The sequence below is a fragment of the Bos mutus genome, chromosome 1, assembly GCF_027580195.1.
Source record: "Bos mutus isolate GX-2022 chromosome 1, NWIPB_WYAK_1.1, whole genome shotgun sequence".
Taxonomy (NCBI): domain Eukaryota; kingdom Metazoa; phylum Chordata; class Mammalia; order Artiodactyla; family Bovidae; genus Bos; species Bos mutus.
In genome coordinates, this window is record NC_091617.1 from 148,479,802 (window position 1) to 148,495,544 (window position 15,743).

A 15,743-nucleotide genomic window follows, 5' to 3' on the forward strand; every position below is an offset into this window, starting at 1 on the left:
ACTTTAAGTTTAGGTCCCATTTGTTTACTTTTGTTTATATTTCCATTACTCTAGGAGGTGGGTCATAGAAGATCTTGCTTTGAATTATGTCACTGAGTGTTCTGCCTGTTTTCTTCTAAGAGTTTTATAGTTTCTGGTCTTACATTTAGGTCTTTAATCCATCCTGAGTTTATCTTTGTGTAGGTGTTAGGAAGTGATCTAATTTCATTCTTTTACATGTAGCTGTCCAGTTTTCCCATCTCCATTTATTGAAGAGGCTGTCTTTGCCCCATTGTATATTCTTGCCTCCTTTGTCAAAAATAAGGTACCCATAGGTGCATGGGTTTATCTCTGGGCTTTCTATCTTGTTCCATTGGTCTATATTTCTGTTTTTGTGCCAGTACCATACTGTCTTGAATACTGTAGCTTTGTGGTATAGTCTGAAGTCTGGAAGGTTGTTTCCTCCAGCTCCATTCTTCCTTCTCAAGGCTGCTTTGGCTCTTCAGTGTCTTTTGTGTTTCCGTATGAACTGTGAAATTTTTTGTTCTAGTTCTGTGAAAAATGCCATTGGTACTTTGATAGGGATCACATTGAATCTGTAGATTGTGTTTGGTAATAGAGTCATTTTCACAATATTGATTCTTTCTACCCAGGAACATGGAACATCTCTCCATATGTTTATGTTGTCTTTCATTTCTCTCATTAGTGTCTTATAATTTTCTTTGTATAGCTCTTCTGTCTCCTTAGGTAAGTTTATTCCTAGGTATTTAATTCTTTTTATTGCAATGGTGAATGGGATTGATTCCTTAATTTCTCTTTCTGAATTTTCATTGTTAGTATATAGAAATGCAAGTGATTTCTGTGTATTGATTTATATCCTGAAACTTTGCTAAATTCACTGATTAGCTCTAGTAGTTTTCTGATACTATCTTGAGGGTTTTATATGTACAGTGTCATGTCATCTGCAAACAATGAGAGCTTTACTTCTTTTCCAATCTGGATTCCTTTAATTTATTTTTCTTCTCTGATTGCTGTAGCTAGGACTTCTAGAACTATGTTGAATAATAGTGGTGAAAGTGGAAACCCTTGTCTTGTTCTCGATCTTAGGGGGAATGCTTTCAGTTTTTCCCCATTGAGAATGTTTGCTGAGGCTTATCATATATGGCCTTTACTATGTTCAGGTAGATTCCTTCTATGCCCATTTTTTGAAGAGTTTTTAAAATAAATGGGTGTTGAATTTTGTCAAAGGCTTTTTCTGCATCTACTGAGATTATCATATGGTTTTTATCTTTCAGTTTGTTAATATGGTCTATCACATTTATTGATTTGTGTATATTGAGGAATCCTTGCATCTTGGAATAAACCCAACTTGATCATGGTGTATGAGCATTTTGATGTGTTGCTGAATTCTGTTTGCTAAAATTTTGTTGAGGATTTTTGCATCTATGTTCATCAGTGATTTTGGCCTGTAGTTTTCTTTTTTGTGTGTTGTCTTTGTCTGGTTTTGGTATCAGGATGTTGGTGCCCTCGTTGGATGAGTTTGGAAGTGTTCCTTCCTCTGAAGTTTTTTGAAAGAGTTTTAGAAGGATAGGCATTAGCTATTCTCTAAATGTTTGATAGAATTCTCCTGTGAAGCCATCTGGTCCTGTGCTTTTGTTTTTTGGGAGATTTTTGATCACAGCTTCAATTTCAGTGCTTGTAATTGGGTTTTTGTAATTTCTATTCCTTCCTCATTCAGTCTTGGAAGATTGAACTTTTCTAAGAATCTGTCTATTTCTTTCAGATTATCCATATTATTGCCATATAGTTTTTCATAATCATATCAGATCAGATCAGATCAGATCAGTCACTCAGTCGTGTCCGACTCTTTGCGACCCCATGAATCGCAGCACGCCAGGCCTCCCTGTCCAACACCAACTCCCGGAGTTCACTGAGACTCATGTCCATCGAGTCAGTGATGCCATCCAGCCATCTCATCCTCTGTCGTCCCCTTCTCCTCCTGCCCCCAATCCCTCCCAGCATCAGAGTCTTTTCCAATGAGTCAACTTTTGCATGAGGTGGCCAAAGTACTGGAATTTCAGCTTTAGCATCATTCCTTCCAAAGAAATCCCAGGGCTGATCTCCTTTAGAATGGACTGGTTGGATCTCCTTGCAGTCCAAGGGACTCTCAAGAGTCTTCTCCAATACCACAGTTCAAAAGCATCAATTCTTCGGCGCTCAGCCTTCTTCACAGTCCAACTCTCACATCCATACATGACCACAGGAAAAACCATAGCCTTGACTAGACGAACCTTTGTTGGCAAAGTAATGTCTCTGCTTTTGAATATGCTATCTAGGTTGGTCATAACTTTCCTTCCAAGGAGTAAGTGTCTTTTAATTTCATGGCTGAAATCACCATCTGCAGTGATTTTGGAGCCCAGAAAAATAAAGTCTGACACTGTTTCCACTGTTTCCCCATATATTTCCCATGAAGTGATGGGACCGGATGCCATGATCTGAGTTTTCTGAATGTTGAGCTTTAAGCCAACTTTTTCACTCTCCACTTTCACTTTCATCAAGAGGCTTTTGAGTTCCTCTTCACTTTCTGCCATAAGGGTGGTGTCATCTGCATATCTGAGGTTATTGATATTTCTCCCAGCAATCTTGATTCCAGCTTGTGCTTCTTCCAGCCCAGCGTTTCTCATGATGTACTCTGCATATAAGTTAAATAAACAGGGTGACAATATACAGCCTTAACGTACTCCTTTTCCTATTTGGAACCCGTCTGTTGTTCCATGTCCAGTTCTAACTGTTGCTTCCTGACCAACAGTCAACAGTTCTTCAGTTTTTCATAATAGTCTCTTATAATCCTTTGTATTTCTGCACTGTCTGTTGTAACCTCTCCTTTTTCATTTCTAATTTTTTTGATTTGATTCTTCTCTCTTTTTTTTTTTCTTGATGAGTTTGGCTAAATGTCAATTTTGTTTATCTTCTCAAAGAATGAGTTTTTAGTTCTATTAATCTTTACTGTTGTTTGTTTCATTTCTTTTTCATTTATTTCTGCTCTGATCATTAGGTTCTACTAATTTTGGTGTTTTTTTGTTGTTCTTTTTTCCCCCAGTTGTTTTAGGTGTAAAGTTAGGTTGTCTATTTGATGTTTTTCTTGTTTCTTGAGGTAGGATTATATTGCTATAAACTTCCCTCTTAGGACTGCTTTTGCTGCATCCCATAGGTTTTGAGTTGTCACATTTTCATTGTCATTTGTTTCTAGAAATTTTTTGACTTCCCTTTTGATTTCCTCAGTAACCTGTTGGTTATTTAGAAACGTGTTGTTTAATCTCTGTGTGTTTGTGTTTCTTACAGTTTTTTTCTTGTGATTGACATCTAGTCTCATAGCACTGTGGTTGGAGAAGATGCTTGATATGATTTCAATTTTCTTAAACTTCCTGAGGTTTGATTTGTGACCCAAGATGTGGTCTATCTTGGAGAATGTTCCATGTCCACTTGAGAAGCTGTATTCTTCTATATTTGGATGGAATGTCCTGAAGATATCAATCAGCTCTGTCTCATCTAATATATGTATCATTTAAGACTTGTGTTTCCTTATTAATTTTCTGATTTGATGATCTGTCCATTGGTGTGAGTGGGGTGTTAAAGCGTCCTACTATTATTGTGTTACTGTCAATTTCTCCTTTTACATCTGTTAGTGTTTGTCTTATTATTGAGGTGCTCCTATGTAGGGTGCATAGATATTTACAGTTGCTATGTCTTCCTCTTGGATTGATCTCTTGATCATTATGTAGTGTCCTTCCTTATCTCTTGTAATATTACTTAAGGTCTATTTTGTCTGATATGAGGATTGCTACTCCAGGTTTCTTTTGCTTCCCATTTGCATGGAATATATTTTTCCATCTTCTCACTTTCAGTCTATATGTGTCTTTAGGTCTGAAGTGGGTTTCTTATAGATGACATATATATGGATCTTGTTTTTGTATCCATTCAGCCAGTCTATGTCTTTTGGTTGGAGCATTTAATCCATTTACATTTAAAGTAATTATTGATATATATGTTTCTATTGCCATTTTCTTAATTGTTTAGGGTTGATTTTGTGGGTCTTTTTTCTTCTCTTGTATTTCTCTACTATATAAGTCCCTTCCACATTTGTTGCAAGTCTGGTTCGGTGCTACTGAATTCTCTTAACTTTTGCTTGTCTAAAAAGCTTTTGATTTCTCCATCAATTTTGAATGAGGTCCTTGCTGGGTACAGCAATCTTGGTCATAGATTTTTCCCTTTCAGTACTTTAAATATACCCTGTCATTCCCTTCTGGCCTGCAGAGTTTCTGCTGAAAGATCAGCTGTTAAATATATGGGGTTTCCTTTATATGTTACTTGTTGCTTCTCCCTTGCTGCTTCTAATATTCTTTATTTGTGTTTGGTCTTTGTTAGTTTGATTAGTATGTGTCTTGGCATGTTTCTCCTTGGGTTTATCCTGTATGGGACTCTTTGCGCCTCTTAGACTTGATTATTTCCTTTTCCATGTTGGGGAAATTTTTAACTATAATCTCTTCAAAAGTTTTCTCATACCCTTTCTTTTTCTCTTCTTCTGGGATGCCTATAATTCCATTGTTGGTGCGTTTGGTATTGTCCCAGAGGTGTCTGAGACTATCCTCAGTTCTTTTCATTCTTTTTACTTTATTCTGCTCTTCAGAAGTTATTTCTACCCTTTTATCTTCTGGCTCACTGATTCATCCTTCTGCTTCAGATATTCTGCTATTGATTCCTTCTAGAGTATTTTTAATACCAGTATTTGTGTTGCTTGTCCCCGTATGCTTATTCTTTATTTTTTCGAGGCCTTTGTTCATTGACTCTAGCATTTTCTCCATTTTGTTTTCAAGGTTTTTGATTATCTTTACTATTGTTATTTTGTATTCTTTTTCAGGTAGTTTGCCTATTTCCTCTTCGTTTATTTGGATTTCTGTTTTTCTAGTTTGTTCCTTCATTTGTGCAGTATTTCTCATCTTTTTCTTTATTATTATTTTTTAACTTATTGTGTTTGAGGTCTCCTTTTCCCAGGCTTCACAGTTGAATTCTTTCTTTCTTTTAGTTTCTGCCCTCCTAAGATTGGTCCAGTGGTTTGTGTAAGCTTCAGATAGGGCGAGATTTATGCTGAGTTTTTGTTGTTATTGCTGTTTGTTTGTTTGTTTTTCCTCTGATGGGCTGAGTGAGGTGGTGGTCCTGCCTGCTGATGATTGGGTTTGTATTTTTGTTTTGTTTGTTGTTTAGATGAGGCGTCCTGCACAGGGTGCTACTGGTGTTTGGGTGATGCCGGTCTTGTATTCAAGTGGTTTCCTTTGTGTGAGTTCTCACTATGTGATACTCTCTAGGGTTAGTGCTCTGGTGGTCTAGGGTCTTGGAGTCAGTGCTTCCACTCCAAAGGCTCAGGGCTTGATCTCGAGTTTTCCGTGGTTCTACACATTCTTTCCTGCTGGTCAGGTACTCCTGTCCGCTCTCAGCTGGTGTTCTGCATGCACTTCTGTGTCTGAAGGTGTATTCCTGATGTATCCATGGAGAGAGATGTACTCCATGTCCACCTGCTTCTCCACCATCTTCTTCTCTTGGAAGTGTGGGTTCTTAACCACTGGACTGCCAAGGAGTTCTCCTGCCCTTGGCTCCTAGACTTTCCTCTTTCTGAGTACCCGTATTATCCTTTACTTAGTCCCATTTTCTCTCTACAATGGTTTCTTAGGATGTAGCAATATGGCTCTTGGTTTTACTGTATCAGTATTATTTGCAGCATCTTTATATTGCAGCTTCCAAGATGCTGGTGGGGCCTTCCTTTGGAAGAGTTGAGAGCCCTTCCCCAGGTCAATTCACAACACTTGGTGAGGCCATGGGGAAGTGCAGGATGGTTGATGGGAAGCAGAGGCTCCACCCAGCAGCCCCCACAGGAGAGGCAGGGCAGATCAGGAGATAGTTTCAAAGTCTCTGATGCCTTCCTGTCTGGCCCCAAATGAAGGTTTTTCATGTTTCCATTTACAGGGGCTGGGGGTGGGGAGCAAGACTCTGGTCCTAAGTACCTCTTCCAGCTTCCAGACCAAGAGGAGTTTGAGAGGGAGAGGAGTCTGCTGTTACCAGTGGAAGATGCTTTGTCCCCTAAGAAGCACATGCTCTTCAGTATCATATTGGCTCATGGAACTGACAGCGGCTCCTCTTTTTTCATTGCATCTTACCTCTGAAAGACCCCACAGAGATGACCACAGATTACATTTATTGCATATTTTGCCTTCTCATGATTCCTCATCCAGGAAGTATGTGGGAGGGGTGGCTTACAGCCAAGATTCTGCCACTGCCTCTATTTTACAGTTCTGTTTGAATATACTGTCACACATTGCTTTACTTGTTCTAGTAAGCATGAGTAAATATCTTTAAGTTTTTAGAGCACTGAAATGTTTTAGGAACTCCTGAGCATGGGACCAAGTCTAAATCTTAACCTTGTTGTTCAGTTGCTAAGTCATGCCCGACTCTGTGACACCATGGACTGTAGTCCACCCGTCTCCTCTGTCCAAGGGGATTCTCCAGGCCAGAATACTGGAGTGGGTAGCCTTCCTTTCTCCAGGGGATCTTCCCAACCCAGGGATCAAACCCAGGTTTCCTACATTGCAGGTGGATTCTTTACCATCTGAGCCACCAGGGAAGCCCTTTGTAGTGTCTGAATGATATCAATTCCTTGGTTAAATCTCATTATCTCTGACCCTTTCCCTCCCTACTTTCCTGGGCTCATCCCTTATCTTCTGCCATCTGCGTTCCCATCAATGAAAATGGAAATGGAGACACTAACTTGAAGCAGTTTTCAAATAAAAGATCAGGAAGAATATAATGAAAGTAGAGTGAGAGATGAAATCAGTTACCTAAGAAAATGGTCATTCATTGTTTTTGTGTCTCTTGAGCAAATTACATCACCTTTTTGGATCTCAAGTTTTCTTTGCAGAGTAATAAGGTTTGACTAGATGATCCACAAGATCCTTTCCAGGGTTAAATTCTGTGAATGTGCAGCTGGATGTTGTATTTGGCTTTGGATTTCTGGTAGCAGAAGAAAATAGGAGAAGATGTTGTATTACATGGTGTTCATTGCCTGACAAAAAAAAGTTCAGGCTCGCATCTGTAGAGATAGAACAGAGCTCATATAAGAAAGTATAACATAGGCTCCTGGGAAATAGTCTCAAGTGGAGTTTATGCAGAAGTCACAGTGATGATTCTGAGTTGCAAATTACCAAAATTCAAAATTGAGCTAGTTTAGGCAAATTAGGTAATGCACTGACTTAATGAAAGGTAGAAAAGAAGAGCAAGAAAGTGGAAATGGAAGGTCCTTGAATGTTCTCTGGAATTCATCTCTGCCTTCTTCTGTGTTTTGGAGGCTGACTGTCTCTCAAAACAGAAACCACGGCAATAGGCAACTTCAGCATTATATCTTTAAAGCTTCACAACCAGAGATGTTAGGAAAAAAACCCAAGGGAGGATTGTTATTGGCCAGAGTTGGGTCACATGCTTCTTCCCTGACCACTTGTTGCATGAGGACTGTGTTCTGTGGCCCAGTTCTCACTGGGGCTGAGGGTGGAATGGATGTTTCGTGTCAGGAAGGTGGTTGCCATGTCAGGCTGGCAGCTGTTCCTCATTGTGAGCGTGGCTCCCTTTACCCCTTCTCCTCCAGGTTCAGGCTGGCAGCTGTCCCTCATTGTGAGCGTGGCTCCCTTTACCCCTTCTCCTCCACGTTCAGGTCTGCCTTTCCCTTCCCCAAAGCCCCATACACCCTTGAAGCCTCTAGGTCTTTAAAAAAATTGTGACTGAGCTCCTAACTGAAGTTTTCCTGCCATCTTCTCGGGGTCGATCTCTAAGTCCTTTCATGGTTCTCAGTAGCAATCTTGATAAGTTAATCTGGGCTACAAGTGATTCTGGGAAAGACGGACAGTGCATGTAAATCAATGAAGTTAGAACACTGTCTCTTATATTACACAAAAATACATTGAAAATGGTTTAAAGACCTACGTGTAAGGATGGCACAATAAAACTTCTAGAAGAGAACACAGGCAAAACATTATCTGGCATAAATTGCAGCAACTTTTTTTTTTTTTTTTAGTTTCCCAAGGCGAAAGAAATAAAAGCAGAAATAAACAAGTGGGACCTCAGTTCAGTCACTCAGTCGTGTCCGACTCTTTGTGACCCCATGAATTGCAGCACGCCAGGCCTCCCTGTCCATCACCAACTCCTGGAGTTCACCTAAACTCTTGTCCATTGAGTCGGTGATGCCATCCAGCCATCTCATCCTCTGTTGTCCCTTTCTCCTCCTGCCCCCTATCCCTCCCAGCATCAGGGGCTTTTCCAATGAGTCAGCTCTTCGCATGAGGTGACCAAAGTACTGGAGTTTCAGCTTTAGCATCAGTCCTTCCAAAGAACACCCAGGACTGATCTCCTTTAGAATGGATTGGTTGGATCTCCTTGCAGTCCAAGGGACTCTCAAGAGTCTTCTCCAACACCACAGTTTAACTTATAAGTTTTTGTACAACAAAGGAAACCATAAACAAAATGAAAAGATAGCCTATGGACTGGGAGAAAATATTTGCAAATGATGCTACTGTTGAGGGCTTAATTTCCAAAACAAACAAACAAACAAACAAACAAACATCTCATACAACTTAATACCAAAAGAACAAGCTAATCAAAAAATATGCAGAAGATCTAAATAAACATTCCTCCAAAGAAGACATACAGATGGCCAACAGACACATGAAAAGATGCTCAGCATCACTAATTATTATAGAAATGTAAATCAAAACTATAATAAGGTACCGCCTCTCCCCAGTCAGAATGGCCATTGTCAAAAAAATCTACAAATAATAAATACCTGAGAGGGTGTGGAGAAAAGGGAACCCTTCTACACTGTTGATGGGAATGTAAACTGGTCCAACCACTATGGAAAAAGGTTCCTCAAAAAGTTAAAAATAGAACTACTGTACATTCCAATGACCCCATTCCTGAGTGTATGCATGGAAAAGAAGAAAACTTGAGTTCAAAAAGATGCATGCATCTGATGATCATAACAGCACTGTTTATAATAGAAAAGGCATGGAAGCAACCTAGGCGTCCGCTGGCAGGTGAATAGATAAAGAAGGTAACATAGATAAAGAAGATAAAGAAGACAACGGAATATTAGCCATAAAATATAATGACATATTGCCATTTGTAGGAACATGGATGGACCTAGAAATTATCATGTTGAGTGAAATGTCAGAGAAAGATAAATAAAAGATATATGCCACTTAAATGTGGCATCTAAAAATAATACAAGTGAATTTAGCTGCAAGACAGACAGACTCATATATAGAAAACAAAGTTATGATTATTAAATGGGAAAGTGGGGGGTGGGATAGATTAGGAGCTTGGGACTAACATATACACATCACTATGATAAACAACAAGGACCTACCGTGTAGCACAGGGAAATGTAGTTAACATCTTGTAATCACCTGTAATGGAAGAGAATCTGAAAAAACATATGTGTCACTGAATTGCTTTGCTGTCCATCTGAAACTACCATAATATTGTTAATTGACTATAATTCAATTGGAAAATCTATGCTACATACATACTGACCTAGGTTATAAGTCCATTTGATAAAGACCACCAAGGACACAGTTGTCGTCCTACAAATTTAGGTTATTTTGCTGAGCGAGGGGACAAAACACTAGAGGGATGCTGTGGTGCCTCGCCAGACAAAGGAAGACACAGGTGGGTTATAGTATTTGGGGCAGGGGAGACAGGGTTTAGGAATTTCAACAAAACAGTTTTGCTGACTCAAAGCAGGGCCATGTGTAAAGATGTTGACACCAGATCTGAGCTGAGCTGAGAATTCAGGGTCGTGTTTCCTTGGGAATGACCAAGTTAAGATAAATGGGGAATGTGGTGTGCAAAACCATTATCAGAAGCTCTGCAACTGGATTGAAAATTGAGGCCGTTTTTCTGTGTTAAAAAGAACATAGATCCTTCAGGCAAGAATGAGGTGTTTTAGTCTCACTAAATACACTTAATCAGGGTCTCTCTTTAAATAACAGCGTAGCTTTTGTAGTCAAACATCAAGGAGTGAGTGGAGGTATATTGTTGAGGAGATTATTTGCCATTTATTCACTCTGCAAATATTTGTTGACATTTTACTGTAAATTGAAGGCAGGAGGAGAAGGAGACAACAGAGGATGAGATGGTTGGATGGCAACACTGACTAAATGGACATGAGTCTGGGTAAACTCCAGGAGTCGGTGATGGACAGGAAGGCCTGGCGTGCTGTGGTCCATGGGGTCACAAAGAGTCGGACACAACTGAGCGACTGAACTGAACTGAGCTGAATCATTACAAAGAAGATAGAATTTCTATCCTTGATGAGCTCACAATTTAGTGATGGAAATGTCATGGAAAGAAAGCAACCCAGTACTCTATGAGGAGCTCAGTAGTGAGTGTTGGCATAAATGTTTACAAGGACAAAGAGACAGTGTTGTGAAGTTTGATTTGAGGAATCTGGTTCCATTCATGGCGAGAACAGTCAGTGGCAGGGAAGTCTGAGCTTTTAAGTGAGGAGATTTCGCTTTGAAGAAGCTGAGAAGATGCTGTCAGTGCTGTGAGCCTGTCCCTTTTGTGCATCTCGGAGCTCACCTGTGGCAGGTGGACAGTTCCTGAGCACGCATGCGCACAGCTTCTCAGTCCACACTTGAGAACTTTCTCCCTCATGGGGAAGGGGTGGGGGGGCGGAGAAGGACCTCCTCGTCCTGCCCCCAAGGGCAGACCTCCACCCCTAAAGGGCGACATGTGGTGATAAAGGCAACTGCCTTTCCCTGAAACAGATTTGAGGGTCATTCTGAGTTTCCCTGGACTGCAAGGAGATCCAACCAGTCCATCCTAAAGGAAATCTGTCCTGAATATTCATTGGAAGGACTGATGTTGAAGCTGAAACTCCAATACTTGGGCCACCTGATACAAAGAACTGACTCATTGGAAAAGACCCTGATGCTGGGAAAGATTGAAGGCGGGAGGAGAAGGGGACGACAGAGGATGAGATGGCTGGATGGCATCACCGACTTGATGGACATGAGTTTTGAGTAAACTCCGGGAGTTGGTGATGGACAGGGAGGCCTGGTGTGCTGCAGTCCTTGGGGTCGCAAAGAGTCAGACACTACTGAGTGCCTGAACTGAACTGAACTGAGTTTCTCAGAGGGTGCCCAGAGGGACTGGACCCAGTTGTCTGCAGAGGTAGCCCTCCTGAAGACATACATTTTGGCTTTATTCCTCAGGTCTTACTTTCCATACCCCCATGCTTATTTCCTTGGCTCACTTTCCAAATAAGTTGCCTACACCCAAGTCCATGTCTCAGAAACGAAGGTGGCAAACTTCCCCACTGTGGGAGAGAAATGCACAGGACAAGGGGGAAGGTGGTTTGAAGGTCAAAGAGAGGAACCAGAGCAGAGCAAAGCAGAGGGTGCTCTGAAGCAACAGAGGAAATACGGATTTTGCTGCCTAACCAGGGTCAGGGTTGGAGAGAGTTCAAGATCCTGAGCCTTCAGTCATCTTGGGGCCTAAGGTGCTGTTTTAGGAGATTAGAAGAAGTGGGTGCTATGAGGTGGGTGAGTTAGAGGGGAGAACGTGGATGACTTCTGAGCAAAGTAGGGAATGGGAGGCTGAAAGCACAGATTGGCAATAAATGTCCAAACATCACTGTTTTTTTTTTTTTGCTGAAGAATTCTGCACAATTTTTGTTTTCCTGCGGGAATCAGAATGTTTGGTGTGCCCCTATGTGACTTTGCCCCTGTTGTCCTCACGCCAGGAATGATTAAGGGGCCATTGGTGAAGAGGGAACTAGCCTATCACTTTGGAGGTTATCTTCTGTACAGAAGGCACTCTAGATTTCATGTCACATTTAATAAACCTAGGAAAACACAGAAGCTTGAATTCAACTCTGTTAATGATAGATGGTCCTTCTCTTGACCGTTTTTGTTTTTTTTTTCCCCCTGCAGGAAACCTCATTTGACGTCATTTCCTCCATCACTTATGCCTGAAAATAAACAACACTTGATTCCAAGTTGGGTCTTCAGATTTTGAGATAATGGTGATGCATATGTGTGCAAATGTGACAGGGATGGTAGCTGACATTCCTCCCCCATCCATCCTCCGATGGAGTTGAGCTGGGCACCTGGTTGCCTAGTGAGAATCAAATCTCAAACTCTCCTGGCTGCAGGGTATAGCTGTGAGACTCAGCTCTGCCCAGCAGAAGGCATATGGACAACTTGTGCTTCACTTTGTTCAGGAGATACTCTCTGGGCTTAGCTCATTCACTCTTCCTACTTGCTACCCTGTTGCTACTTACAGAAGCCTCAGATGCTACATGTTCAACTTGGGCTGTCTGCATTAGCCACCTCCCTGATCGAGTGTGGGAGCAGAGCCGCTTACTGACCTGGAGTGCCCACCTAGGACTGAACTATTTGAGAGGGAAATGATCGTTTTTGTTCTTTAGGCTATATTATTGTTAGGTCTCATGTTATAGCAGCTTGATTTTTACACCCACTCATAAATACACGTCTATAAATGTTTGTATATTTCCTCTGACTCCTAGGTCTCAAAGCAGCACGTGGTTGGTGTGGGCTAGTTTAGAGCATCCAGGAAGAATAGACACTTGAGTTCTACCCTGACTGCATAAAGCCTGTCAGTGTGGGGAGTCTTTGTCATTGTTAGGTTCACGAGTTCATCCATCCATCCATCGTTTCACATGCTGCTTTGAGACCTAACATGTATAAGACTCTTTGGAAGGGGATATGAATGACACAAAGATTAATTATAAGCACTCCCTGCTTTCAAGAAGCTTATAGTCTAGAGACTTAAGGTAGAGACTAAATCAATGAAATAGGAGTAATTATGATAAGTTTTTCTTCTAGGAAATTTCAATTAAAATTGAAAAGGCTAGTTTCATTTATATCATCGTGCTTTATTATTACTTTTTAAAACATTTTATTTTTGGCTGTCCTGGGTCTTTGATGCTGCACGACTTTCCTCTCTCTGCTGTGAGCCGGGGCTACACTCTAGTGGAGACGTGAGGGCTTCTCACGGTGGTGGTTTCTCTTGCTCTGGAACAGGGTCTCTAGGGCACGCGGGCTTCAGTAATTGTGGTGAGAGGGCTCGGTGGTTGCAGTTCCTGGCTCTAGAGCACAGGTTCAAAAGTTGTGGTGGACGGGCTTAGTCGCTCCGCGGCATGTAGGATCTTTCCAGCCCAGGGATGGAACCCGTGTCTCCTGCATTGGCGGGCAGATTTTTTACCACGGAGCCACCAGGGAAGCCCTTGCTTTATTATTATTACTTTTTTTTTTTTGAGAATGCTCTCCCTGGCAAGGTTTTGTATTCATTTTTGAGACCAGTGTTGACAGCATAAAGGACCATTTTATTCAATGGTGAGCAGGAGCACAAGTGATCTGTCAGTCTCCGCAAACACACTTTGCTCCTCCCCTCCCTCCCCTTCGTCTCCCCCAGGGAAATGACTAAACACTGGAAAAGCCGACGGGTCTTTGTGTCCTGGAGCCTTCCTGCACTCAAGGGAATTCCGGAGGCTTAAGCAGCTTCTCAAGGAATGAAGGCAAGCAGGAGAAATTGAAAGGGCCAGCCTGAAAGGTTTTGCCAGGTAAGAGGAAATTCTTCTTCCCAGGGAGAGTTTTATATAAGTGAGAACTCTAGCTATTCCATTTATTTTTGCAAATGCACTGCTTTTCTTTCATTTCCAGAAAGGGAGAGAGATGCATAGACAGACAGAGGAGAAACAGAAAGCGGGGAACCTCAGATGGCAAAGAACAGGAAAGAAAGTGAGATGGGGATAAAGACATAGAGGAAAAGACCAAGAGTGTTTGCTAGACATACATAGAAAGAGCAGCCTCTAAAATGAAGACTATGTTACCAAGGGGTCTGTAACTCTCTGAACTTTTATTAAGCAGGGAGATGTGAAATATTTTGAAATTGTACCTGAAATTTACCATCTGTGTGGACGGGGGAACCTGACTTAGGCAGACTCATGTGAATTCAATGAATTATTTCATTGGTGCAAATCTTTGGGAGACTTTAAAAATGAAGATTAATGTTAAAATGGTAAGAAGAAAGGAAGAAGAAAACCTTAAAGACTGAATGAACAAACAAGCTTAGTAGAAATAGAAAACTCAGTTTAAAAAATGAGCATTTTTTACCTGAGAGCATTCCTGGGGTGTATGGGAGAATTTTAAGCTAGAAACAGGAGTTTTTTTTTTTTTCTGTCTAGCTTGCCAGGGTTCATATAACCTGATATACAATTTTGATAAGTAGTTTAAATGATTAGAGTTTTTAAAAATTCAAGTATAGTGGATTTACAGTATCATGTTAGCTTCAGGTGTACTGCACAGTGATTCAGAAGTAAATAAATAAATATTCTTTTCCTGATTCTGTTCACTTATAGGTTATTACAAAATATTGTACTAAATAGTAGGTCTTTGTCATTCATCTATTTAATATATAGCAGCGTGTATGCTTTTTAATGGCAGGTGATAGCTTTATTAAGTATCTTGCTAACGTATAACATGGATTGCTATTCTTTTCACTGCCAAGATTCTAACAGCATCATCCCATAGCCACAAATCAGGATCAGTTTATCATCCTGCAGTAACAAAAGGAGTCAAAATCTCAGTGGGTTAACCCAACAAAAATGTACTTCATGCTGATGCCACCTAACACTGCAAGGAGGCGCTGAGTCATGTGATGATTAGACACGTAGCAATACATTACCACGGACGCTTCATAACAACTGAGACGAGCTGGGAATGTTTTGTTAAATAGCACTATTGACTTCTGCATATGAGGGGAATAGTTAAACCTTTACCAAATAACGGATGCACAGCACAGCACAAGACATGTCCAAGCTCTGAATCCCGTAAGCCGGCCAAAAGTCAGTTAAATTTAAACGTTATAAATCAACAGGAGAAAACTAATATTCATGTCCAGAAATATTCTGATGAAAGACAGTCATGCTGAGCTGGCTTTGCATCCACCCTCATGTGTGCGAGGCTGATCCTCCTGCTAAGACAGTCATGCTGAGCAGGCTTTGCATCCACCCTCGTGTGTGCGAGGCTGATCCTCCTGCTAAGACAGTCATGCTGAGCTGGCTTTGCATCCACCCACCTGTGTGCGGGGCTGATCCTCCTGCTCTGCCTTTTACTCTTTCCTGATAAAAGTATTTAGACTGAAGAGTCTGATGAAACTGCTGCTTCTTCGTCTACATTTGACAAGTTTTGACACATTGTATTTTCACTGTCAGTTCTCCATATTTCCATCTCTATTATAATCTACTTGGTCTGTGAGTTATTTGGAAGTAGAGTGTGTGTTAATCCCAACCTCCTAACTTATCCCTCTTCCACCCTTCACCCTTGTTTTCTATGTCTCTGAGTCTCTTTCTGTTTTGTAAATAAGTTCATTTGATTCCTTTTTGTTTGTTTCCACATATAAGCGATATCGTATGATACTTGTCTTCCTCTGTCTGGTTTCCTTCACTTAGTACAATAATTCTGTATGAGGTTCATCCATGTTGCTGCAGATAGTGTTATGTCATTCCTTTTTATAGTGATTATTTAGATTTTTCAATGAAAAACTTCAAACATATAACAAAATTTTTAAAATTCACAGAGAATCCATGTATACACGTCACCCAGATTCACCATTAACATTTTAATACAGTTATTTAACTG